This window comes from Nomascus leucogenys, chromosome 17, assembly GCF_006542625.1.
Source record: "Nomascus leucogenys isolate Asia chromosome 17, Asia_NLE_v1, whole genome shotgun sequence".
Lineage (NCBI taxonomy): Eukaryota > Metazoa > Chordata > Mammalia > Primates > Hylobatidae > Nomascus > Nomascus leucogenys.
Genome location: NC_044397.1, coordinates 50,744,743 through 50,771,710, shown reverse-complemented (window position 1 = coordinate 50,771,710; position 26,968 = coordinate 50,744,743). Strand labels below are relative to the sequence as shown.

Below are 26,968 nucleotides of genomic sequence, written 5' to 3'. Positions count from 1 at the left end.
TCTAGAAGAAATGGATAAATTCCTGGACACATATACCCTCCCAAGACTAAATCAGGAAGAATTTGAATCTCTGAATAGACCAATAACAGGCTCTGAAATTGAGGCAATAATTAATAGCCTACCAACCAAAAAAAGTCCAGGACCAGACAGATGCACAGCCGAATTCTACTGGAGGTACAAATAGGAGCTGGTACCATTCCTTCTGAAATTATTCCAATCAGTAGAAAAAGAGGGAATCCTCCCTAACTCATTTTATGAGGCCAGCATCATCCTGATACTAAAGCCTGATATAACAAAGAGAATTTTAGACCAATATCCCTGATGAACATCCATGCGAAAATCCTCAATAAAATACTGGCAAATCGAATCCAGCAGCACATCAAAAAGCTTATCCACCACGATCAAGTTGGCTTCATCCCTGGGACGCAAGGCTGGTTCAACATATACAAATCAATAAACGTAATCCATCACATAAACAGAACCAATGGCAAAAACCACGATTATCTCAATAGATGCAGAAAAGGCCTTTGACAGAATTCAACAGCGCTTCATGCTAAAAACTCTCAATAAATTAGGCATTGATGGGACAAATCTAAAAATAATAAGAGCTATTTATGACAAACTCACAGCCAATATCATACGGAACAGGCAAAAACTGGAAGCATTCCCTTTGAAAACTGGCACAAGACAGGGATGCCCTCTCTCACCACTCCTATTCAACATAGTGTTGGAAGTTCTGGCCAGGGCAATCAGGCAAGAGAAAGAAATAAAGAGTATTCAATTAGGAAAAGAGGAAGTCAAATTGTCCCTGTTTGCAGATGACGTGATTGTATATTTAGAAAACCCCATCGTCTCAGCCCAAAATCTTCTTAAGCTGATAAGCAACTTTAGCAAAGTCTCAGGATACAAAATCAATGTGCAAAAATCACAAGCATTCCTATACACCAATAATAGACAAACAGAGAGCCAAATCATGAGTGAATTCCCATTCACAATTGCTACAAAGGGAATAAGATACCTAGGAATCCAACTTACAAAGTATGTGAAAGAACTCTTCAAGGAGAACTACAAACCACTGCTCAATGAAATAAAAGAGAACACAAACAAATGGAAGAACATTCCATGCTCATGGATAGGAAGAATCAATATGGTGAAAATGGCCATACTGCCCAAGGTAATTTATAGATTCAATGCCATCCCCATCAAGCTACCAAAGACTTTCTTCACAGAATTGGAAAAAATTAAACTTCATATGGAACCAAAAAAGAGCCCGCATTGCCAAGACAATCCTAAGCAAAAAGAACAAAGCTGGAGGCATCATGCTACCTGACTTCAAACTATACTACAAGGCTACAGTAATCAAAACAGCATGGTGCTGTTACTCAAACAGAGAGACAGACCAATGGAACAGAACAGAGGCCTCAGAAATAACAACACACATCTACAACCATCTGATCTTTGACAAACCTGACAAAAATAAGAAATGGGGAAAGGATTCTCTATTTAATAAATGGTGCTGGGAAAACTGGCTAGCCATATGTAGAAAGCTGAAACTCGATCCCTTCCTTACACCTTATACAAAAATTAATTTAAGATGGATTAAAGACTTAAATATTACACCTAAAACCACAAAAACTCTAGAAGAAAACCTGGGCAATACCACTCAAGTCCTTGCATGGGCAAGGACTTCATGACTGAAACACCAACAGCAATGGCAACAAAAGCCGAAATAGACAAATGGGATCTAACTAAACTACAGAGCTTCTGCATGGCAAAAGAAACTACCCTCAGAGTGAACAGGCAACCCACAGAATGGGAGAAAATTTTTGCAATCTACCCATCTGACAAAGGGCTAATACCCAAAATCTACAAAGAACTTAAACAAATTTACAAGAAAAAAACAAACAACCCCATCAAAAAGTGGGCAAAGGATATGAACAGATACTTCTCAAAAGAAGACATTTATGCAGCCAACAGACACATGAAAAAATGCTCATAATCACTGGTCATCAGAGAAAAGCAAATCAAAACCATAATGAGATACCATCTCATGCCAGTTAGAATGGTGATCATTAAAAGGTCAGGAAAAAACAGATGCTGGAGAGGATGTGGAGAAATAGGAATGCTTTTACACTGTTGGTGGGAGTGTAAACTAGTTCAACCATTGTAGAAGACAGTGTGGAAATTCCTCAAGGATTTAGAACTAGAAATACCATTTGACTCAGCAATCCCATTACTGGGTATATACCCAATAAATCATGTTACTATAAAGACACATGCACACGTATGTTTATTGTGGCACTATTCACAATAGCAAAAACTTGGAACCAACCCAAATGTCCATCAATGATAGACTGGATTAAGAAAATGTGGCACATATACACCATGGAATTCTATGCAGCTATAAAAAAGGATGAGTTCATGTCCTTTGTAGGGACATGGATGAAGCTGGAAACCATCATTCTGAGCCAACTCTCACAAGGACAGAAAACCAAACACCGCATGTTCTCACTCATAGATGGAAACTGAACAATGAGAACTCTTGGACACAGGGCAGGGAACATTGCACATAGTGGCCTGTCGTGGGTTGGGGGGCAGAGGGAGGGATAGCATTAGAAGAAATACCTCATGTAAATGACGAGTTAATGGGTGCAGCAAACCAACATGGCATATGTATACCTAGGTAACAAACCTGGGCGTTGTGCACATGTACCCTAGAACTTAAAGTATAATAATAAAAAAAAAGACAGGAAGAGGGCAAAGTAAATGCATTTTCAAATAAAAGCTGAGTTTCCACTAACAGACCTAATTTATTAAAGGAATTTTAAAATATGTAGTTTATTAAGGAAAAGGATATTCTTAAGTGATCTCAAGTCTTAGGATGGACTGATATACAAGAGATAATGGCGTGCAAAGAAATTAGAAAGGGAGGGGCAGAGCAGGATGATGGACTAGAGGCCTACACCATTTGTTCCTCCACAGTAACACCAAATTTTAACAACTAACTACACACAAAAAGCACTATCACAAGAATGAAAGATCAGGTGAGCAATCTCAATACATGATTTTAACTTGATATCACAGAAAGAGACGTTGAAAAGGGCAGGAAAGATGGCCTCCACATACCGATGCTCTCCCTCCCTTGTTCCCTCCTGCTGGGAAATCTATGCACTTAAGGGAGGGAGAGCACAGTGATTGTGAAGTTTTGCATTGAACTCGCTGGTGCCTTGTCACAGTTGAAAGCAGAACAAGGTTGTACTCAACTGACATCTGCCCATGGAGGGAGCATCAGGACCAGTCCTAGGCAGAGAGGAATCACCCATCCCAGTGATCAGAGCTTGAGTTCCAGCAAGCCTCACCACTGTGGGCTGAGTGCTCTGGGGCCCTAAGTAAACTTGAGGGGCAGTCTAAGCCACAAGGACTGCAATTTCTAGGCAAGTCCTAGTGCTGAGTGGGGCTCAGGGCCAGTGGACTGGAGGGGCATGTGACCTACTGAGACACCAGCCAGGGTGGCTAAGGGAGTGTTGCACATTATGGAGAAATCTATGTGTTGGGAGAGGGAGAGTACAGTGACTGGAGGACCTTAATTTGAACTCAGTGCTGCCCTGGCCCAGCAGAGACCCGGCAGGATTCATCACTTGCTGACTATAGAGCCCCTCCGCCATCAGCCTGAGTAACCAGCAGTGATACCCAGGTAATACACCACAGGCCTAGGGCTCTAAGACTTGCTGGCTTCAGGGATGACCCAGCACATCCACAGCTGTGGTGACTATGGTGAAAGACTCCTTTTGTTTGAGAAAAGTAGGGGGGAAAACAAAGGGAACTCAGTCTTGCACCTTAGGTACCAGCTCAGCCACAATGGGGTAGAGCACCAAGTAGGCTCTTGGGGTCCCTGAGTCCAGGCCAAGGCTGTCGATCAACATTTCTGGACCTGCCTTGGGCCAAACGGGAGCCAATGGCCCTGAAGGGTGAGTCCCAGGTCTGGCAGCATTCACCACAAGCTGACTGAAGAGACCTTGGGCTTTAAGTGAACAATGGTGGTGGCCTGGCAGAATCCCACATGGATCGGTGGTGGTGGTGGCCACAGAAAGAGTCTCCTCTGCCTATGGAAAAGGGATAGAAGAGTCAGAAAACTTTGTCTTGTTGTTTGGGTGTCAGCTTAGCCACAGTAGAATAGAACACTAGATAAATTTCTAAGGTTTTTGACTTCAATTCCTGGATCCCAGACAGCATCTCCGGACCCACCCAGGGCTTGGAGGAACTTGCTGCTCTGAAGGATAAAAAGTAATGACCAGCTTTGCCACCTGCTGATCATAGATCCCTAGGGCCTTGAGTGAACTTAGGTGGTAGCCAGGTAGTGGTTACAGTGGACCTTGGGTGAGACCCAATGCTGTGCTTGGCTGTTCAGGTCTAAAGTAGCACAGTCCTAATGTTGGTGACCACAGGGTTCTTGTGTCCCCCCACCCCCAGTTCCAGGAGGCTTAGCAAAGACAGAGAGACTTTGTTTGGGAAAAGGTAAGGGAAAAGAACAAGACTTTCTGCCTGGTAATCCAGATAATTATTCTAGATCTTGTCCAAGACAGATGGTACCTCTCTGAGCCTACAAGAACCATAACGTTATTGGGTTTGGGGCCCATGTCTCTTTGAATACCTGGAAAGCCTTCCCAAGAAGGGTGGGTATAAACAAACAAGCCTAGACAGTGAAGACTATAATAAATGCCTAACTCTTAAATGCCCTGGCACCAACTAACATCTACAGGCATCGAGACCATGCAGGAAGAAAAATGACCTATGAAATTAACCAAACAAAGCCCCAAGGATTAATCCTGAATAAAGAGAGATATGCAACCTTTCAGACAGAAAATTCAAAATAGCTGTGCTGAGGAAACTCAAAGAAATTCAAAATAACACAGAGGATGAATTCAGAATTCTATCAGATAAATTTAGCAGAGATTAAAGTTATTTTTAAAAATTGAGCAGAAATTCTGGAGTTGAAAAATGTAACTGACATACTGAGGAATGCATCAGAGTCCCTTACTAGCAGAATTGATCAAGCAGAAGAAAGAATTAATGAGCTTGAAGACAGGCTATTTGAAAATACACAGAAAAGACAAAAGAAAAAAGAAAATACACAGAGAAGACAAAAAAAAAACAATGAAGCATTTGCTTACCAGATCTGGAAAATGGCCTCAAAAGGGCAAATCTAAGAATTATTCACCTTAAAGAGGAGATAGAGAGAGAGATAGGGGTAGAAAGTTTATTCAAGGGGATAATGGTAGAGAACTTCCCAAACCTAGAGAAATATATCAATATTCAAGTATGAGAAGGTTGTAGAACACCAAGCAGATTTAACCCAAAGAAGACTACTTGAAGACATTTAATAATCAAACTCTTCAAAGATCAAGGATAAAGAATGGATCTTAAAAGTAGCAAGAGAAAAGAAACAAATAATGTACAATTGAGCTTCAACACTTCTGGCAGGAGACTTTTCAGTCGAAATGTTATAGGCCAGGAGAGGATGGCATGACATATTTAAACTGCTAAAGGAAAAACACTTTTACCCTAGAATAGTTCAGGCAAAAAAAAAAAAAAAAATCCTTCAAACGTGAAGGAGAAATAAAGACCTTTCCAGACCAAAAAAAGCTGAGGGATTTTATTAACACCAGACCTGTCCTACAAGAAATGCTAAAGGGATTTCTTCAATCAGAAAATGACATTAATGAGCAATAAGAAATCATCTGGAGGTACAAAACTCAGTGGTAATAGCACATAAAAACAGAGAATATAATAATACTCTGTGTTGTGTAAAATACTCTTAAATAGAAAGACTAAATGATGAAAAGATTAATTTTGAATTATCAAAAATAGTAATTACAGCAACTTTTCAAGATGTAGAGAGTACAATAAGACATAAAGAGAAACCATAAAATGTTAAAAAGTGAGTGGATAAAGTTGAAGTGTAGAGTTTTTATTCATTTTATTTTTGCTTGTTTGCTTATTTGTTTGTTTATGCAATTAGTGTTGTCATCAGTTTCAAATAATGGGTTATAAGATCGTTTTTCAAGCTTCATGGTAACCTCAAATTGAAAAACACATAATGGGCACACAAAAAATAAAAAGCAAGAAATTAAAGCATACCACCAACAAAAATCAACCCCACTAAAAGGAAGACAGGAAGGAAGAAAGAAAACAAAACAACCACCAAACAACCAGAAAACACATAACAAAATGGCAAAAGCAAGTCCTTACTTGTTAATAATAATATTGAATGTAAATGGACTAAAATTTCCAATGAAAAACGAGATAGAGTGGTTGAATAAACATAGTAGCAAGACCCATGACTGTTGCCTATAAGAAACACACCTCATCTATAAAGACACATGTAGACTGAAAATAAAAGGATGAAAAAAGATATTGCGTGACAATGGAAGCAAAAAAAAAAAGAAAGGAGTAGCTACACTTATGTCAGACAAAATAGGCTTCAAGACAAAAACTGTAATAAGAGACACAGAAGGTTATTATATAATAATAAATGAGTCAATTCAGAAACAGAATGTAACAGTTGTAAATATATATGTACCCAACACTGGAGCACCCAGGCATATAAAGCAAATAATATTAGAGCTAAAGAGAGAGATAGACTTCAGTACAATAAAAGCTGCAGACTTCAACCCCTCACTTTCAGTATTGGACAGATCTTCCAGACAGAAAATCAACAAAGAAACATCAGACTTAATCTGCACTTTAGAACAAATGGACTTAATATATATTTACAGAAGATTTCATCCAATGGCCACAGAATACACATTCTTCTCCTCAACACATGGATCATTCTCAAGAATAGATCATAGGTTACAAAACAAGTCTTAAAACATTCAGAAAAATTGAAATACTATCAAGCATCTTCTCTGACCACAGTTGAATAAAACTAGGCATCAATAACAACAGGAATTTTTAAAACTATATAAACACATGGAAATTAAACAATATGGCCCAGAATGATCAGTGAGTCAATGAAGAAATCAGAAGGAAATTGAAAATTTTCTTGAAACAAATGATAAGGAAACACAACATGCCAAAACCTATGGAATGTAGCAAAAACAGGGAAATTTATAGCTGTAAAAGCCTACATCAAGAAAGAAAGAAAACTTCAAATAAATAAGCCAAGAATGCATCCTAAAAAATTAGAAAGACAAGAGCAAACCAAACCCAAAATTAGTAGTAGAAAAAAAAATAAAGATCAGCACAGAAATAAATAAATTTGAAATTAAGAAAACAGTACAAGAGATCAATGAAATGAAAATTTAGTTTGAAACAATAAATAAAATTGACAAATCTTTAGCGAGACTACGAAAAAAAGAGACCAGAACCAAATAAATAAAATCAGAGTTGAAAATAATAGAGACATTAGAACTGATACCACAGAAATTCAAAGGATTAGTAGCTAGTATGAGCAACTGTATGCCAACAAATTGGAAAATCTAGAGGAAATTTGTAAATTCCTAGACCTATACAACCTACCAAGGTTAAACCATAAAGAAATCCAAAACCCGAACAGACCATTAACAAGCAATGAGATCAAAGCTGTAATAAAAAGTCTCTCAGTAAAGAAAAGTCTGGGAACCTGTTGGCTTCACAGCAGAATTCTACCAAACATTTAAACAACCAATACCAATCCTACTCAAACTATTCTAAAAAGTAGAGGAGGAGGAAAAACTTCCAAATTCCTTCTATGAGGCCAAAACCAGACAAAGACACATCAAAAAAAGAAAACTACAGGACACTCTCTCTGTTGAATATTGATGCAAAAAGCCTTAGCAAAATACTAGCAAACTGAATTAAACAATACATTAGAAAGAATATTCATCATGACTAAATGGGATTTATCCCAGGGATATAAGAACACTTTAACATATGCAAATAATTCAATGTCTTACATCATATCAATAGAATGAAGGACAAAAACCATGTGATCATTTTAATTGGTGCTGCAATTGACAAAATTCAACACCCTTTCATGATAAAAATCCTCAAAAAACAGGCATAGAAGGAACATACCTTAACATAATAAAAGACATATATGACAGACCCACAGCTAGTATCACACTGAATTAGGAAAAACTGAAAGCCTTTCCTTTAAGATCTGGAACACAACGGTGATGCCCACTTTCACCACTGTTATCCAACATAGTAATGGAAGTCCTAGCTAGAGCAATCAGACAAGAGAATGACATAAAGGGCATCCAAATTGGAAAGGAAGAAGTCAAATTATCCTAGTTTGCAGATGATATGAGCTGATATCATCTGCAAAGATTCCAAAGAAAGTACAGAACTGATAAACAAATTCAGAAAAGTTGCGGAGTTGGAAAAAAAAAAGACATTAGAACTGATACCACAGAAATTAACATGCAAAAATCAGTAGCATTTCTATATTCCAAAAGTGAACATTCTGGAAAAGAAATAAAAAAAGCAACTCCATTTACAATAACCGCAAATAAAATTAAATACCTAGGAATCAAAAAGAAGTGAAAGATTTCTACAACGAAACTATAAGACACTGATGAAAGACATTGAAGAAGACACAAAAAAATGTAAAAGTATTTCACGTTCATGGATTGGAAGAATCAATATTGTTAAAATGTCTATACTACTCAAAGCAATCTACAAATTCAATGCCATCCCTATAAAAATACCAGACATTCTTCACAGAAATAGAGCAATCTTAAAATTTACATAGAACCACAAAACATCCAGAATAGCCAAAGCAAAAAGAGCTAAACTGGAAGAATCACATCACCTGACTTCAAATTATACTACACAGCTACAGTAACCAAAACAGCATGGTACTGGAATAAAAACAGAAGCATGAATCAATGGAACAGAACAGATAACCCAGACACAAATCCACACATCTCAAGTGAACTCATTTTTGACAAAGGTCCCAAGAGCATAAAATGGGGAAAGGACAGTCTCTTCAATACATGGTGCTGGGAAAACTGGATATTCAAATGCAGAAGAATGAAACTTGACTCATATCTCTAACCATATACAAAAAATCAAATCAAAATGGATGAAAGACTTAAATCTAAGACCTCAAACTATGAAATTACTTCAAGAAAACATTGAAGAAATTCTCCAGGATATTGGCCTGGGCAAAAATTTCTTGAGTAATATCCTACGAGCACAGACAACTAAAGCAAAAATGAACAGATGGGATCACATCAAGTTTAAAAGCTTCTGCACAGCAAAGGAAATGTCAATAAAGTGAAGAGACAACCCACGGAAGGGGAGGAATATTTGCAAACTACCCATCTGACAAGGAATTTATAACCAGAATATATAAGGAGCTCAAACAACCCTACAGGGAAAAAATAATAATCTGATTTAAAAATAGGCAAAAGATCTGAACAGACATTCCTTAAAAGAAGACATATAAATGGAAGTAAGCACATGAAAAGGAGATGAACATCATTGATCAACAGAGAAATGAAAATCAAAACTACAATGAGATATCATCTCACTCCAGTTAAAATGGCTTTTATCCAAAAGACGGGCAATAATAAATGCTGATGAGGAAGTGGAAAAAAGCGAATCCTTATACACTGTTGATGAGAATGTAAATTATTACAGTCACTATGGAGAACAGTTTGGAGGTTCCTCAAAATACTCAAAATAGAGCTACCATATAACCCAGCAATCTCACTGCTTGGTATATACCCCAAAGAAAGGAAATCAGTGTATGGAAGAGATAGCTGCACTTCCGTGTTCACTGCAGCACTGTTCACAATAGCTGAGATTTGAAAGCAACGTAAGTGTCCATCAACAGACAAATGGATAAAGAAAATGTGGTACATATACGCAATGGGGTACTATGCAGACATAAAAAGAATGAGACCTTGTCATTTCAACAGCATAGGTGGAACTAGAGGTCATTGTGTTAGGTGAAATAAGTCAGACTTGGAAAGTCAAATTTCGCATGTTCTCACTTATTTGTGGGTGCTAAATATCAAAGCAATTGAACTCATGCAGATAGAGAGTAGAAGGATGATTACTAGAGGCTAGGAAGGGTAGTGGGGGGTGGAGGGAAGTAAGGATGGTTAACAGGTACAAAACATACATATATATATCTATGTAATATTATATATATAATTATATATGTATATATATAATTAGAATGAATAAGACAGTATTTGATAGCTCAACAGGGTGACTATAGTCAATAATACTTTAAATGTACATTAAAAATTAACTTAGGTCAGCGCCAGGGAGCCCGAGTGGCCGCCATTACTGAGCCTGGCGCTGCGGCTGGCGCTGGGAGAGCGGGGAGGGATGGGGCCGCAGCTGGTGGCAGAGAGGGAGGGAGGGAGGGTGAGCAGGCTGCGGGGAGCCGTAGGGCTCAGGGTTTCGGGGCGTGTGTGTCGGGGAGGGCGGAGGGAGGTGGCTGAAGGGACGCGCCGCTAGGTGAGCGCGCCGCGGAAGACAGGCGAGCAGAGAGTGGAGGAGGAGGCGGTGGCGGCGGGAGCGCTACCCAGGAATGTTGCTGCCGCAGCCACTGCCAGGGCCGCTGTGGTTGAGGGGGAGACAGAGGAGACAGACGTTGTTAGGAAGACGATCTCTATGATCTTGAAGATGTTTCTGCACAGAAATGAGGGAAATACAAAGAACCAAATACAGTTCTGAAACTTGGGATCTGTATTTTGAGATGATTTTATTTTCAGAATGAGAAACATATCTGGTTTCATATCTACATTTATGAATGTAGAGACATGAGAAGAGAGTTATGATGGCAAAAAACAAAAGAGCCTCGTCCCCCATCCTATACTATCAGTGTAGCTGGACTCTCTGGGACTGAAAAAGACAAAGGTAACTGTGGAGTTGGAAAGTCTTGTTTGTGCAATAGATTTGTACGCTCAAAAGCAGATGAATATTATCCACAGCATACTTCTGTGCTTAGCACCATTGACTTTGGAGGACGAGTAGTAAACAATGATCACTTTTTGTACTACTGGGGTGACATAACACAGAATGGTGAAGATGGAGTAGAATGCAAAATTCATGTCATTTAACAGAGTTCATTGATGACCAGACATTCTTGCCTCATCAGAGTATGAATTTGCAACCATATATAAAACGTGCAGCTGCATCTAAATTGCAGTCAGCAGAAAAACTAATGTACATTTGCACTGATCAACTAGGCTTAGAACAAGACTTTGAACAGAAGCAAATGCCTGAAGGGAAGCTCAATGTAGATGGATTTTTATTATGCATTGATGTAAGTCAGGGATGCAATAGGAAATTTGATGATCAACTTAAATTTGTGAATAACCTTTTCGTCCAGTTATCAAAATAAAAAATACCTATAATAATAGCGGCAACTAAATGTGATGAGTGCGTGGATCATTATCTTAGAGAAGTTCAGGCATTTGCTTCAAACAAAAAGAAGCTTCTTGTAGTGGAAACATCAGCAGGATTTAATGTCAACATTGAAACGTGTTTCACTTCACTGGTACAAATGTTGGATAAAACTCATAGCAAGCCTAAAATTATTCCCTATTTGGATGCTTATAAAACACAGAGACAACTTGTCACAGCAACAGATAAGTTTGAAAAATCGTGCAGACTGGGAGAGATATCATGCAACTTGGAAAACTGTTAGTAATAAATTAAAAAATCATCCTGATTATGAGGAATACATCAACTTAGAGGGAACAAGAAAGGCCAGAAATACATTCTTAAAACATATACAACAACTTAAACAGGAACGTATAAGAAAAAGGAGAGAAGAGTATATAAATACTTTACCAAGAGCTTTTAACTCTTGCCAAGTCTAGAAGAGATTGAACATCTGAATTGGTCAGAAGCTTTGAAGTTAATGGAAAAGAGAATAGATTTCCAGTTTTTTTTGTGGTGCTAGAAAAAACACCTTGGGATGAAACTGACCATATAGACAAAATTAATGACAGGCAGATTCCATTTGACCTCCTGAGCACTTTAGAAGCTGAAAAAGTCTGTCAGAACCATGTACAACATCCAATATCCGAGAAGAGGAGGGTAGAAATGAAGGAAAAATTCAAAAAGACTTTCGAAAAAATTCAAGTCATTTCACCTGGACAGCCATGGGAGGAAGTTATGTGCTTTGTTATGGAGGATGAAGCCTTCAAGTATATCACTGAGGCTGATAGCAAAGAGGTGTATGGTAGGCATCAGTAAGAAATAGTTGAAAAAGCCAAAGAAAAGTTTCAAGAAATGCTTTTTGAGCATTCTGAACTTTTTTATGATTTAGATCTTAATGCAACACCTAGTTCAGATAAAATGAGTGAAATTCATACAGTTCTGAGTGAAGAACCTAGATATAAAGCTTTACAGAAACTTGCACCTGATAGGGATTCTCTTCTACTTAAGCATATAGGATTTGTTTATCATCCCACTAAAGAAACATGTCTTAGTGACCAAAATTGTACAGACATTAAAGTAGAGCAGTTACTTGCTAGCAGTCTTTTACAGTTGGATCACAGCTGCTTAAGATTATATCACGATAGTACTAATATAGATAAAATTAACCTTTTTATTTTAAGGAAGGTTGGCCTTGCCCAAGAACTAGCAAATGAGATAAGGACACAATCCACTGATGATGAGTATGCCTTAGATGGAAAATTTATGAACTTGATCTTCGGCCGTTCGCCTTACTTTTTGAGTCAGTTATGGACTGCCGCCTTCAAACCACATTGGTGCTTCTGTGTATTTAATTCCATTGAGTCATTGAGTTTTATTGGGGGAATTTATTGGGAAAATAAGAACTGAAGCTTCTCGGATCAGAAAAGATAAATTCTTGGCTAATCTTCCATTTACATTAATTCTGGCTAATCAGAGAGATTCCACTAGTAAGAATCTACCAATTCTCAGGCACCAAGGGCAGAAGATGGCAAACAAGTTACAATGTCCGTTTGTAGATGTACCTGCTGGTACATATCCTCATAATTTTAATGAAACCCAAATAAAGCAAGCTCTAAGAGGAGTACTGGAATCGGTTAAACCCAATTTGGATGTGGTGAGCCCAGTTTCTGCCAATAAGGACATATCAGAAGCTGACTTGAGAATTGTCATTTGTGCCATGTGTGGAGATCCATTTAGTGTGGATCTTATTCCTTCACCCTTCCTTGATTCTCATTCTTGCAGTGCTGCTCAAGCTGGACAGAATAATTCCCTAATGCTTGATAAAATCATTGGTGAAAAAAGAAGGCGAATACAGACCACAATATTATCATACCACTCTTCAATTGGAGTAAGAAAAGATGAACTAGTTCATGGGTATATATTAATATACTCTGCAAAACGGAAAGCATCAATGGGAATGCTTCGAGCATTTCTATCAGAAGTTCAAGACACATTCCTGTACAGCTGGTGGCAGTTACTGACAGCCAAGCAGATTTTTTTTAAAAATGAGGCTATCAAAGAATTAATGACTGAAGGAGAACACATTGCAACTGAGATCACTGCTACATTTACAGCATTGTATTCTTTATCTCAGTATCATCGGCAAACTGAGATCTTTATTCTGTTTTTTAGTGATGTTCTAGAGAAAAAACATCTGATAGAAAATTCTTATTTTTCTGATAATACAAGGGAATCAACCCATCAAAGTGAAGATGTTTTTCTACCATCTCCCAGAGACTGTTTTCCCTATAACAACTACCCTGATTCAGATGATGACACAGAAGCACTACCTCCTTATAGTCCAACTGGGGATGATGTACAGTTGCTTCCCACACCTAGTGACCATTCCAGATATAGATTAGATTTGCAAGGAAATGAATATTCTATTCATAGTACCCCAAACTGTCATGACCATGAACGCAACCATAAAGTGTCTCCACCTATTAAAACTAAACCAGTTGTACCTAAGACAAATGTGAAAAAAAATGGATCCAAACCTTTTAAAAACAATTGAAGCTGGTATTGGTAAAAATCCAAGAAAGCGGACTTCCCGGGTGCCTTTGGCACATCCTGAAGATATGGATCCTTCAGATAACTATGCGGAACCCATTGATACAATTTTCAAATAGAAGGGCTATTCTGATGAGATTTATATTGTCCCAGATGATAGTCAAAACAGCATTAAAGTTCAAAACTCACTTGTAAATAACACCCAAGGAGATGAAGAAAATGGATTTTCTGGTAGAACCTCAAAAAATCATGGGGAACGGAGGCCTTCAAAATACAAATATAAATCTAAAACTTTGTTTAGTAAAGCCAAGTCATACTATAAGAGAACACATTCAGATGCAAGTGATGATGAGGCTTTCACCACTTCTAAAACAAAAAGTAAAGGAAGACATCGTGGAAGTGAAGAAGATCCACTTCTTTCTCCTGTTGAAACTTGGAAAGGTTAGGTATTGGTAATCCTGCAATCACTTCTGACCAGGAGTTAGATGATAAGAAGATGAAGAAGAAAACCCGCAAAGTGAAAGAAGATAAAAAGCAGAAAAAGAAAACTAAGACCTTCAATCCACCAACATGTAGAAATTGGGAAATTAATTACTTTGGGATGCCCCTCCAGGATCTGGTTACAGCTGAGAAGCCCATACCAGTATTTGTTGAGAAATGTGTGGAATTTATTGAAGATACAGGGTTATGTACTGAAAGACTCTGCTGTGTTAGTGGGAACAAAACTGACTAAGACAATATTCAAAAGCAGTTTGATCAAGATCATAATATCAATCTAGTGTCAATGGAAGTAACAGTAAATGCTGTAGCTGGAGCCCTTAAAGCTTTCTTTGCAGATCTGCCAGTTCCTTTAATACCATATTCTCTTCATCCAGAGCTATTGGAAGCAGCAAAAATCCCAGATAAAACAGAACATCTTCATGCCTTGAAAGAAATTGTTAAGAAATTTCATCCTGTAAACTATGATGTATTCAGATACATGATAACACATCTGAACAGGGTTAGTCAGCAAAATAAAATCAACCTAATGACAGCAGACAACTTATCCATCTGTTTTTGGCCAATCTTGATGAGAGCTGATTTTGAAAATCAAGAGTTTCTGTCCACTACTAAGATTCATCAATCTGTTGTTGAAACATTCGTTCAACAGTGTCAGTTTTTCTTTTACAATGGAGAAATTGTAGAAACGACAAACACTGTGGCTTCTCCACCACCTTCAAACCCAGGACAGTTGGTGGAACCAATGGTATTACTTCAGTTGCCGCCACCATTGCAACCTCAGCTGATACAACCACAATTACAAACGGAACCTCTTGGTATTATGTGAGTAGGAAGTGATTGCAAACAGGCTGGATTTGGACAAAAAACAAATCTAGACATGCATGTTTCAGGGTTCAGTAGTATACTTCATATTTCATGCAGATAATTCATATTCAAAATGACATTTTCTCTTTGAACTAGATGGTATTCCTTATTTGCTTACATTACAAATCTAAGACCATGTGATAAGCATGACTGGAGAGGTTTAATTTTTATAAACAAAAATAGCTATAAAATACAAAACTGCTGCTGCATGCAACCTTATTGCAATCAGTATATCATTCCTATGACAATTTCTGTCACATTATATTGCGAATAAAATTTTTCTATAGAAATTAAATGATTTAAAAACTCACCTATATGAAACATTTAATGCTTTTCAGCCTGATTTCTGGCTGATTTTGTTATTTGATGTCCTAATTTGGGCAACTTAATTTACATTCTGGCAGTCAGTGTAGATAAGTAAAAGCCCAGTTAAGTATTTTATAATTTCAGGCTACTGAGGCCATGCTTGGGATGTTGTTTGAAAGAAAAAATACACTTGACATATTTCACATTTCTGTACCTACATCTTTACTTCCAAATAAATCTGTGGATGATTTGATGAAGGATAAATGAACCTATTTCTTTTACACACATACCAAGGACATGCTTGTGACTAAAGTGAGTTGATAATATTGTGCAAAGGATACTTGTCACCAACTCATTTCTTTATAGTCCATAATGAAATAAACATTTTGTAGACAGTTAATTCTGGAAACAGATGCGTGTTCAAAAGCTCTATGATCTTATAATCTTAATCTAATATATTTTAGATATTTTAATTTTTTCCCTCTTGGAGAACACATTTAGTATAGTGTAGAAAATACTTCATGACATTTGCATTAAGTTTATATAACTTTTCATACAAAAACATGAAATTTGTTGTAGAAAATTCTTTAAACCAAACATTTAAATCTAGGACTTCAATTTAATTTGTTCCTTGTGTCTATTTTTATGTGGCCCTTAAAAACATATCCAAAAAACCAATAAAAATACTTTGGGTACTGACAAACTCTTTGGAGTGTTTATGTTACAAATTTGTATTCATGTCCTTTCCTGTGATGTGTTATCCTAAAACCCCAAATGGCTCTTGCACCATTTTTAAGCCAATTTTTTTCCTTTGATGTTGGTACCAGAATTACTATAAACGACTGCTGCCTTTGGGGGTAAACATTTTGTTAGTGAAGATATAACCAGAACAATAAATTATGGATAAAATTTTCGGAATAGGTGGCACAGGCAAATTTCACTAGGTTATATTTTGTGTAGTAAAGAAAAAAATTCTTTGGTCAATGTTATCTTAATTCAGACTACAATTTTAAGATTGTCTTATATGTATTATAGTAAATAGATGATTTTCAGAAAAAATAACTCAAAGAGTATAATTGGATTGTTAGCAATTCCAAGAATAAATGCTTGAGGGGATGGATACCCCATTTTCCATGATGTGATTACTGCTTACTACATGCCTGTCAAAGTATCTCAAGTACCCCATAAATATATACACCTACTATGTACCTACAACATTTTTTTTTAATTTTTAAGATCTTAAAAAGGAAAGCAGGCTGGTAAATCTAAACAAGTATTAGTATTATGAAACCTTAGTAATAATTGTTTTCAAGGAAGGTAGAAGTAGATATAAAGTAACTTTAGACTTTATGCCAAGTATGTATGTTACGTTTAAGAGCAGCTTAACATAACATGTAAGAGTAGCTCCTAACAATAGGGGTAGAATATATAAGCTCCCAACTAGTACGATGAAATGAGTTTAAATCCATTAAGTCAAAGTAAGAAACAAGAAAAGAAAGAAAGAGCAGGGCAATTAGAAACTATAAAATAACATGGCAGAAGAAATGCAAATATACCATTAATCACAATATATGTAAATGAGATAAACACATTAACACAGAGTTTGTAGGATTAGATTTTGGTAAAGTCTAACTAAATGATACTTGAAAGAAACACTTGAAATTACTACACAGAAAGGTTGAAAGTAAAAGAATGGAGAAAAGATAAACTCATTAAATACTAATGAAAAGAAATCTGGGTCAGAGGTAAGAATGTCAGATAGATTAAATTTTAGGCAAAAGGATTATAAGATTACGTCATAAAACACTAAATTAACCAATAACACACGACGGTTTTAACCTTGTATAAAACTAATACATAGTCTGAAAAATATAAAGAAAGCATGTACAGAATCAAAAAGATAGATTGAGAAATCTAACAGCACATGAGAGATTAAAGAGAAAAAAATTTTGAACAAATAGTTACAGGTTACTTCTTATGTGCCAGGCACTCTTTGAGTTGCAGGGGATGCTACAAAGAGAAAAATGAATTCTCATAAAAATGTTTGCCCTCATGGAGCTTATACTCTAGTAATATGTATATGGTATTCCATGGGGGTGAGTACTATGGAAAAATAGAAGACAAAAGAGGAACACAGGGAGGGAGTTGGCCTTGCTGAAGAGTGTTTAGGAAAAGCCTCCCTGGAAATGTAGTTTTTGAGCAACATTTAAGGGGTGTGAAGAAGCAAGGACAGACATCTGGATTTCTAAGGGAAGAGTATTTCAGAAGAAACAACAACTTCTAAGGCCTTAAATGGGGCATGTCCAAGAAAGAGTAAATGGGCTGGTATTTTTAGAATGTGTTGATTTAGAGGATGACCTAGTGGCAGAAGAATAAGACCAAAAGGTAAAGACTGGAGAGAGAGAAAGTCACGCAGTGCCTGCAGGCTATTGTGTGAACCTGTGAGGAGGAGAGGATGTGGAATGGGAAAGGAAGGAAAGAGTCAAATCCCAACAAGCGTCACACTGGCATATTTTATGAAAAGTGGAATTAAGTTAGAAATCAGTGAAGAATAACTTAAAATTTATATAGTTGGACATTTACAAATGCATTTCTCAGTAACTTGTGGATCAAATATTACACATAACAAATATTTTTAAATACCTAGATGTGAACAAAACATAAATACAGCATATCAAAATGTATGGGCTATAGTCAAAGTATTATGAGGGGAATTTATATTCATAAATGCTTATTTATAGAAGCTCAAAAACTAGCTTAACAGGTTAGAAAATGAGGCCAGGCGTGCTGGCTCATGCCTGTAATCACAGCACTTTGGGAGGCAGAGGTGGGTGGATCACGAGGTCAGGAGTTCGAGACCAGCCTGACCAACATGGAGAAGCTCCGTTTCTATTAAAAAGACAAAATTAGCCGGACATGGTGGCAAAGGCCTGTAATCCCAGCTACTTGGGAGGCTGAGGCAGGAGAATGGCTTGAACCCGGGAGGTGGAAGTTGCAGTGAGCTGAGATCGTGCCACTGCACTCTAGCCTGGGTAACGAGGAAAACTCCGAAAGAAAAAAAAAAAAGAAGGGAGGGAGGGAGGGAGGGAGGGAGGAAGGAAGGAAGGAAGGAAGGAAGGAAGGAAGGAAGGAAGGAAGGAAGGAAGGGGAAAAGAAAAGAAAAGAAAAAGAAAAGAAAAGAAAAGAAAAGAAAAAAGCAGCAGAGTGTTCTTAGAGAAAACTGAGGGAAGAGAATATGTGGAATCTAAATCTAAAAAGGTCAAATACATAGAAGCACAGAGCAGAACGGTTGTTATGAGGGGCTGAAGGGTTGGGAGAAATGAAGAGAAGAAGTTTAAAGGGTACACACTTGCAGAATAAGATCTGAAAACCTAATGTACAGCATGATAACTACACTTCATAGTAATATATTATGCACTTGAAATTTGCTAAGAGAGTAGATCTTAACTATTCTCACCACGTAACAACCACGTAAGTGGCTAGGTGAGGTGATATGCTAATTACTTTCATTGTGGTTGCCATTTCACAATCTATAGGTCTATCAAAACACCACATTGCATACTTTGAATATATGTAATTTTTATTTGTGAATTAGACCGTAACATAGTTAAAAAAAGAGAGAGAGAGCATATGGAAAAGTAGGGAAGGAAATGAATACAGCAGAAAGGATTGACTAACCTAAAACTGAGTTCTTGAAAAAGACTAATAAAATTCTTAAACCTATTGCATGATTGACCAAGAACAGAAAGACAAAAAACAAAGAAGTAATGACAGCAATAAAATGGGGACATAACTAGGTACCTATACAGAATTACAATGGAAGGAAATACTATAGTCACATTTTACAAAAATGAAAACTTAGGTAAAATTCAGTTTTTCAGAAAAAATATATTTCACAATATAGACTCAAAAAATTAAATAGATTTCTTTTTTTAAAAATAGATTTCTAGAAATACAAAGTAAAATGCAGGAAGAAGAAGAAGGAAAGAAGGAAGGAAGAAGGGAAGGAAGGAAGGAAGGAAGGAAGGAAGGAAGGAAGGAAGGAAGGAATCAAAAACTGGAAGAGAACAAGGATGCTGATTCTTAGTATTACTACTATGTGTTCAGTGCAGTAAGATGGCAAAAAAAAACACGAGATACAAATACAGAATAGAAAGATTTGAAGGAAGAAATGATGTAATTTGTTAATTGTTAGATTAATAATATATAAATACTTATTAATTACAAAAAATAGTAAGTAAGCAGTGGAGAAGTCAGGCAAAACCTTCCACATGTCATCAAAATAAACGTCGCTAAGGGGCAAAAGATTATCACATGTATCTTTAAGAAACATACATCAATTATGCAACATTCTAGGAAAAATATCTAAAATCTAAATCTAAATATAAGAAAAAATCAGATAAACTCGAATTGAGTTATACTCTGTAAAATACCTGTCCTTTATTCTTCAAACATGCCAATGGCATGAACAACAAACAATTGCCATAGAATTGTTTGTTGTTGTTCATGATTTTGAACTGGATTCTATACTGGAAAAATCATTGCTGTAAAGGAAAAATTATTGATGTAAGAGACAAAACTAGAATATAGATTATAGTTTAAATAAAAGTGTATTATAAATATTCAGTTTCCTGCATTTTATAACTGAACTGTAAATGTCTAAAAGTATGTATATCATTTTTCTTAAGAAATACACATTGAGGCCGGGTGTGGTGACTCACGCCTGTAATCCCAGCGCTTTGGGAGGCTGAGACAGAGGGAACACTTGAGCCCTGGGGTTTGAGACTAGCCTGGCCAATATGACAAAACCCTGTCTCTACAAAAAACACAAAAATTAGCTGGGCATGAGGGTGCGTGCCTGCAGTCTCAGCTCCCAGCTACTTGGGAGGCTGAGATGGGAGGATCACTTGAGCCCAGGATAGGGAGGTTGCAGTGAGCCAAGATTGCCCCACTGCACTCCAGCCTGGGCGACAGACAGAACAAGATTCTGTCTCAAAAAATAAAATATATATATTGAATTTTTATGGCATGAAGGTACAAAATGTATACAATTCACTGTCAAATGGTTCCGTGAAATTTTGCCATTGTATCTATGTATCTAGGTAGGGATAAAGATGATAAAATAAACATGACCATGTTTAAAATTGTCAATTCCAGATTGTATGGGAGTTCTTTTTAATATTCTTGCAACTTTTATGTAATTTTGAAATTTTCTATAAGTTTGAATTTTTAAAAAGCTAAACAAGATACAATATACAATAACTACACGAGGACCAAGGAATAAGTCTAACAAGGGAGATACAGAAATTTTGGGGAGGTAAATTATAAACCTTTATTAAAGACGTGAAATAGAATTTAGAAAATGGAGGAATATACCTTGTTTGTGGATAAAAGGTTATCCACAAACTTTACAAAACTTAAATATATATATATACATACGCAGTACAAGGAGAGAATCCAAACAAAGCATGATAGCTTCACTGAGTTGAAGAAACAGTGATTGGAGTTCAGTGAGTCTAAAGTCACTGGAATTGCTAAAAGTATTGGAAAAGAGTGAGCAAGGCAGAGAAAGAGCACCATAGCGTTCACTGGAGTCTTCGGCTGAACACCAAACTATGCATGGTTAGAGTATGGATCCATGAGACTAGGCACAAAACTATTGGGGAAAGAACAGCTACTAGGAAACTAAAACTGAACACGCACTAGAGCTTGCACAGGGCAGAGGAATAATTGGCATCTGACCAGGCAGAGTGTAGAAAGCTCGTTAAACACCAAAGGCATTCAAAAGAGCACTCAGAAGGGTCAAGAATTAACAGTAGGGCTAAAGTATCTAGCATAGGGAACTATAAACCTGCCCTGACAGAATGCTTTTTTTAAAAAAAGCATTTTAAAATGCTTTTTAAAAATGCTTTAAAAAATGTTGTTTTTTCAAAAGCATTTAAAGAATCCAGCAGATCCGAAAGAAACTTAACCGCCTGTTAAAACAAAACTCAGTGCTCTTAAAAGAAAAAAATCCTGACCTCAGTAATGTGATATTCACATTGTACAGTGTTAAAAAAAAAAAAAACAACCAATTGTGAAGAAACAGGAAACTAGGACTCATAATCAGAAGAAAATCAATGAATAAAAATGGACCCAGAAATGACAGAGATAATGCAATTGACAGACAAGGACTTGAAAACAACTATTACATAAAGGTTTTTAAAGGAAAGCATAAAAATAATAAAAGCAAAGTAGAATAAAAATTAATATCATGGAATTCAAGGAAGTTGATGCATACAAGAATGAAGAGATGGATAAAGATCCTACAGGGAATGTGAACACATGAGTCAAGGTGGATGGCAACACTGAAAATGAGAAGCTATTTTCTAAACCAGGAAAAAATGAGATAGAATGGATGATAATGCCATCTCACACCAGTTAGAAAGGCAATCATTAAAAAGTCAGGAAACAACAGATGCTGGAGAAGATGTGGAGAAATAGGAACGCTTTTACACTGTTGGTGAAAATGTAAATTACTTCAACCATTGTGGAAGACAGTCTGGCGATTCCTCAAGGATGTAGAACCAGAAATACCATTTGACCCAGCAATCCCATTACCCAAAGGATTATAAATCATTCTACTATAAAGACACAGGAACATGTATGTTTATTGTGGCAGTCTTCACAATAGCAAAGACTTGGAACCAACCCAAATGCCCATCAGTGATTGACTGGATAAAGAAACTGTGGCACATATGCACCACAGAATACTATGCAGCAATAAAAAAGGATGAGTTCATGTTCTTTGCAGTGACGTAGATGAAGCTGGAAACCATCATTCTCAGCAAACTATCACAGGGACAGAAAACCAAACACCGCATGTTCTCACTTATAAACGAGAGTTGAACAATGAGAACACGTGGACACAGGGAGGGGAACATCACACACGGGGGCCTGTAGGGGGGTGGGGGGCTAGGGGAGGGATAGCATTAGGAGAAATACCTGATGTAGATGATAGGTTGATGGGTGCAGCAAACCACCATGGCACATGTATACCTATGTAACAAACCTGCACATTCTGCATATGTACCTGAGAACTTAAAGTATGTGTATATATGGATGGCAATGCAAAAAAAAAAAACAGTAATTGCATCTAAGAAATAGTAAAAGCTTTCTTGCAAATGGCCTTGTTGAGTATGAGAAGTTTCATGGGAAAATCAGAAAAAGTCAGTACGAATTAAGAGAAATAAAATGATGTAAGAAACTGGAAGCAAATTATAGGACAAAACTAAAATATATATATATGTATAAGATGATTTTGAAGATCAAAGCTATGTTAAATGTATTAATTACTAGTGGAAAAAGCTAACATATTACATGACTTTTGCCATCATAGTTTTAAGATTAGGAGGCCAATATGATACAAGGTTAGTCAATAACCAAAAAAAAAAAGTAGGGTGTTAGTTAAACCAAGCTACATAGAAAGATCTCAAGATAGAAATGACATAATTGAGTAATAGAAAGCTACCAACTTTCTAGAGATCATAAAAATGGCAGAGTTGATTCAAGAGAACTTGGGGAATGGCAACTGGAGAGGTGACTGTGTCAGAGACAGCACAACCCTTCAGAAGAAGGTCCAAATCAGGGCCTGGTCCTGCATGCAGGTGATTGAATTAGAAATGAAACAAGACTGAATTAAAGTAAGGATATAATGGAGCTGATAAGAGAAAGGTGTGCGTGTGCGTGCGTGTACCCCCTGATGGGACAGACACAAGTACAGAAACCTTCAAGGAATTTTGAGGATCTTTCTGTTGATTGGTTGACAGGGAATGTCATACATTCAGTCACATGTTGCTCTTTTGGGAGGATGGCATGTTAGGAGGCCCTTACTGAGGCATGAGATATATAAGCTCTCATATTTGCTTTAAAAAGGTATCTGGGTGTTATGGTAACAGGAAAAACACACTAGCCCAAACCACATTCCTCTAGCCTGCCATACTTGTACACCAACTCTATAAAAGACCTTTAGCTTAAGGTTTTGTTTTCTGTTAAAATTTTAAAAATTCTTGAAAGGAGTATTCACCTAAACTGATCCTTCATTTGTTTTGTGGAGCTGATGAATTTATCAAATCTTTTTTTCCTGACAGTAATTTGAATAAAAAGAAAGGAGGAAAATACTAGGCCATAGAGAAGTTCCAGTAAGTAGAAAATACTGCAGCAAAGAAGCTAGGAATACAGAATTCGTTATTTAACTGAGCTCATTTCTGCGTGCCACACCTTGTACATAACTGGGCCGTACAACTTTGAAATGAGGTGTGGCCCAGTGTTCCAGGATGAGTCCAGGCAGAGACTTTTCCTGAACTCCTGTCAAATTTGCTGCTCAAAATGCTTGAGTTTAAGCCAAATTCAATAAAAGGAAAGATTTCACTCACTATGTGGTAAGCTTGGTTTTCCTGATTTCTCAGCGAGATTGTCTACAGAAGATCTAATGGAAAAAAGGTTGTTATATATTATCTCTGGGTGTGCCTGAGACTGGGGGCAGGGTGGGAAAGTGAAGAAAAAGGGTGCATGCTATTTGATTATCTGTATCCAGGTAGTTAATCCCTTTCTTTGAATAAGTTAAAATGATTTGACAGCCATTATTAAAAAATAGGTTCTGTCTTAGAACATAAAAACTGATGAAAGTACATTTCCTATTTTCCTGCTTGAAAATATAGGTGTCTATTGTTTATTCTTTATTTTTTTAACCTCTATGTGCGCTTTTTTAAATGTATAACTAAAGCAACAAAATTTTAAGAATCTCTGTTTTGTCATTGTTCATGTAACAGTGAGAGACAGAGACCAAGTGTCAGGAGAATCTTGTCCTTCAGTGGTTGCTCAGGATTCTGACGCTCTCTCTATGCTTACAGGGGCAGGGTAATAGCCTTTTCACTGCAGTCTAGCCCTACGCCTTTGAAATGCTACCATCCCAGCAAGATTAAAGAAGGACTGCTTAAAGATGGTTAGATGTTGGGAGTATGTGGTATGCAATTCTACAGTTCATTGATTTTGACAAAACACTTTAACTATCTACATAAACTGTGTCTAAAATAACCACTTACTGTGTTATTGCAATGTTTCCATTGCCAAATTTCATGAACAGAGTTTCTAAAATTATGTGACTTTATATAGATAATAGTCTACTGATGCAGTAATCTATGACATTCAAGATTTGTAATTAATGCCACATATCTATAACTATCTGATCTTTGACAAACCTGAAAAAAACAAGAAATGGGGAAAGGATTCCCTGTTTAATGAATGGTTCTGGGAAAACTGGCTAGCCATATGTAGAAAGCTGAAACTGGATCCCTTCCTTACACCTTATACAAAAATTGATTCAAGATGGATTAAAGACTTAAATGTTAGACCTAAAACCATAAAAACCCGGAAGAAAACCTAGGCATTACCATTCAGGACATAGGCATGGGCAAGGACTTCATGTCTAAAACACCAAAAACAATGGCAACAAAAGCCAACATTGACAAATGGGATCTAATTAAAGAGCTTCTGCATAGCAAAAGAAACTACCATCAGAGTGAACAGGCAACCTACAAAATGGGAGAAAATTTTGGCCATCTACCCATCTGACAAAGGGCTAATATCCAGAATCTACAACGAACTCAAACAAATTTACAAGAAAAAACAAACAACCCCATCAACAAGCGGGCAAAGGATATGAACAGACACTTCTCAAAAGAAGACATTTATGCAGCCAAAAGACACGTGAAAAAATGCTCATCATCACTGGCCATCAGAGAAATGCAAATCAAAACCACAGTGAGATACCATCTCACACCAGTTAGAATGGCAATCATTAAAAAGTCAGGAAACAACAGGTGCTGGAGAGGATGTGGAGAAATAGGAACACTTTTACACTGTTGGTGGGACTGTAAACTAGTTCAACCATTGTGGAAGTCAGTGTGGCGATTCCTCAGGGATCTAGAACTAGAAATACCATTTGACCCAGCCATCCCATTACAGGGTATATACCCAAAGGATTATAAATCATGCTGCTATAAAGACACATGCACACGTATGTTTATTGCGGCACTATTCACAATAGCAAAGACTTGGAACCAACCCAAATGTCCAACAACAATAGACTGGATTAAGAAAATGTGGCACATATACACCATGGAATACTATGCAGCCATAAATAATGATGAGTTCATGTCCTTTGTAGGGACATGATTGAAGCTGGAAATCGTCATTCTCAGCAGACTATCACAAGGACAAAAAACCAAACACCACATGTTCTCACTCATAGGTGGGAATTGAACAATGAGAACACATGGACACAGGAAGGGGAACATCATACACTGGGGCCTGTTGTGGGATGGGGGAGAGGGGGGAAGGATAGCAGTAGGAGATATACCTAATGTTAAATGATGAGTTAATTGGTGCAGCACACCAACATGGCATGTGTAGACATATGTAACTAACCTGCACGTTGTGCACATGTACCCTAAAATTTAAAGTATAATAATAAAAAAAAAACTGGAAAAAAAAAAAGAAAAGAAAATGGCAAGGCCTTGCTCCAAAATCCTCAAGGCCTCCAGCTAAGATTCACCTATGGGAGCCTGCCAAAGTCTCCAAACAGCATCCCTATCTGCCACTGATACCTCAAACCATTGGATCTCCTGGGTCATATGGCCCAAGTGACAGAGCAGCTTGCACAGCAGCCTGGACCTGTTGCAGAGCCTTCTCCTGTTCTGGACCCCACTCAAAACTGAGAGCCTTTTGGGTCACCTGATAAATGGGCTAGAGTAACACACCCAAATGAGGAATGTGTTGCCTCCAACATCCAAACAGGCCCACTAGGCATTGTTCCTCTTTCTTGTTTGTAGGAGGGGCCAAATGCAACAACTTATCCTTCAGCTCAGAAGGAATATCTCTACATACCCCACACCACTGGACCCCTAGAAATTTTACTGAGGTAGAAGATTCCTGAATTTTAGTCAGATTTATTTCCCATCCTCTGGCATGCAAACGTCTTGCCAATAAGTCCAGTGTGTTTGCTACTTCTTGCTCACTGGGTCCAATAAGCATAATGTCATCCATGTAATGGACCAGTGTGGTATCTTGTGGAAGTGAAAAGTTATCTAGATCTCTCCGAATAAGATTATGTCACAAAGCCAGATAACTGAGGTAGGACAGTAAAGGCATATTGCTCCAGCTGAAGGCAAATTGCTTCTGGTGGGCCTTATAGACAAGAATGGAGAAAAGGGCATTAGCCAAATCAATGGCTGCATACCAGGTACCAAGAGATGTGTTAATTTGCTCAAGCCATGAAACCACATCTGGTACAGCAGCTGCAATTGGAGTCACC

General features: G+C 37.3%; 1 pseudogene; it reads left to right on the top strand.

Moving 5' to 3' along the window:
• The window catches only part of LOC100596913, a 44,406-nt pseudogene extending 29,135 nt beyond the window's left edge, over positions 1 to 15,271 (top strand).
• The last annotated feature ends 11,697 nt before the right edge of the window (positions 15,272 to 26,968 follow it).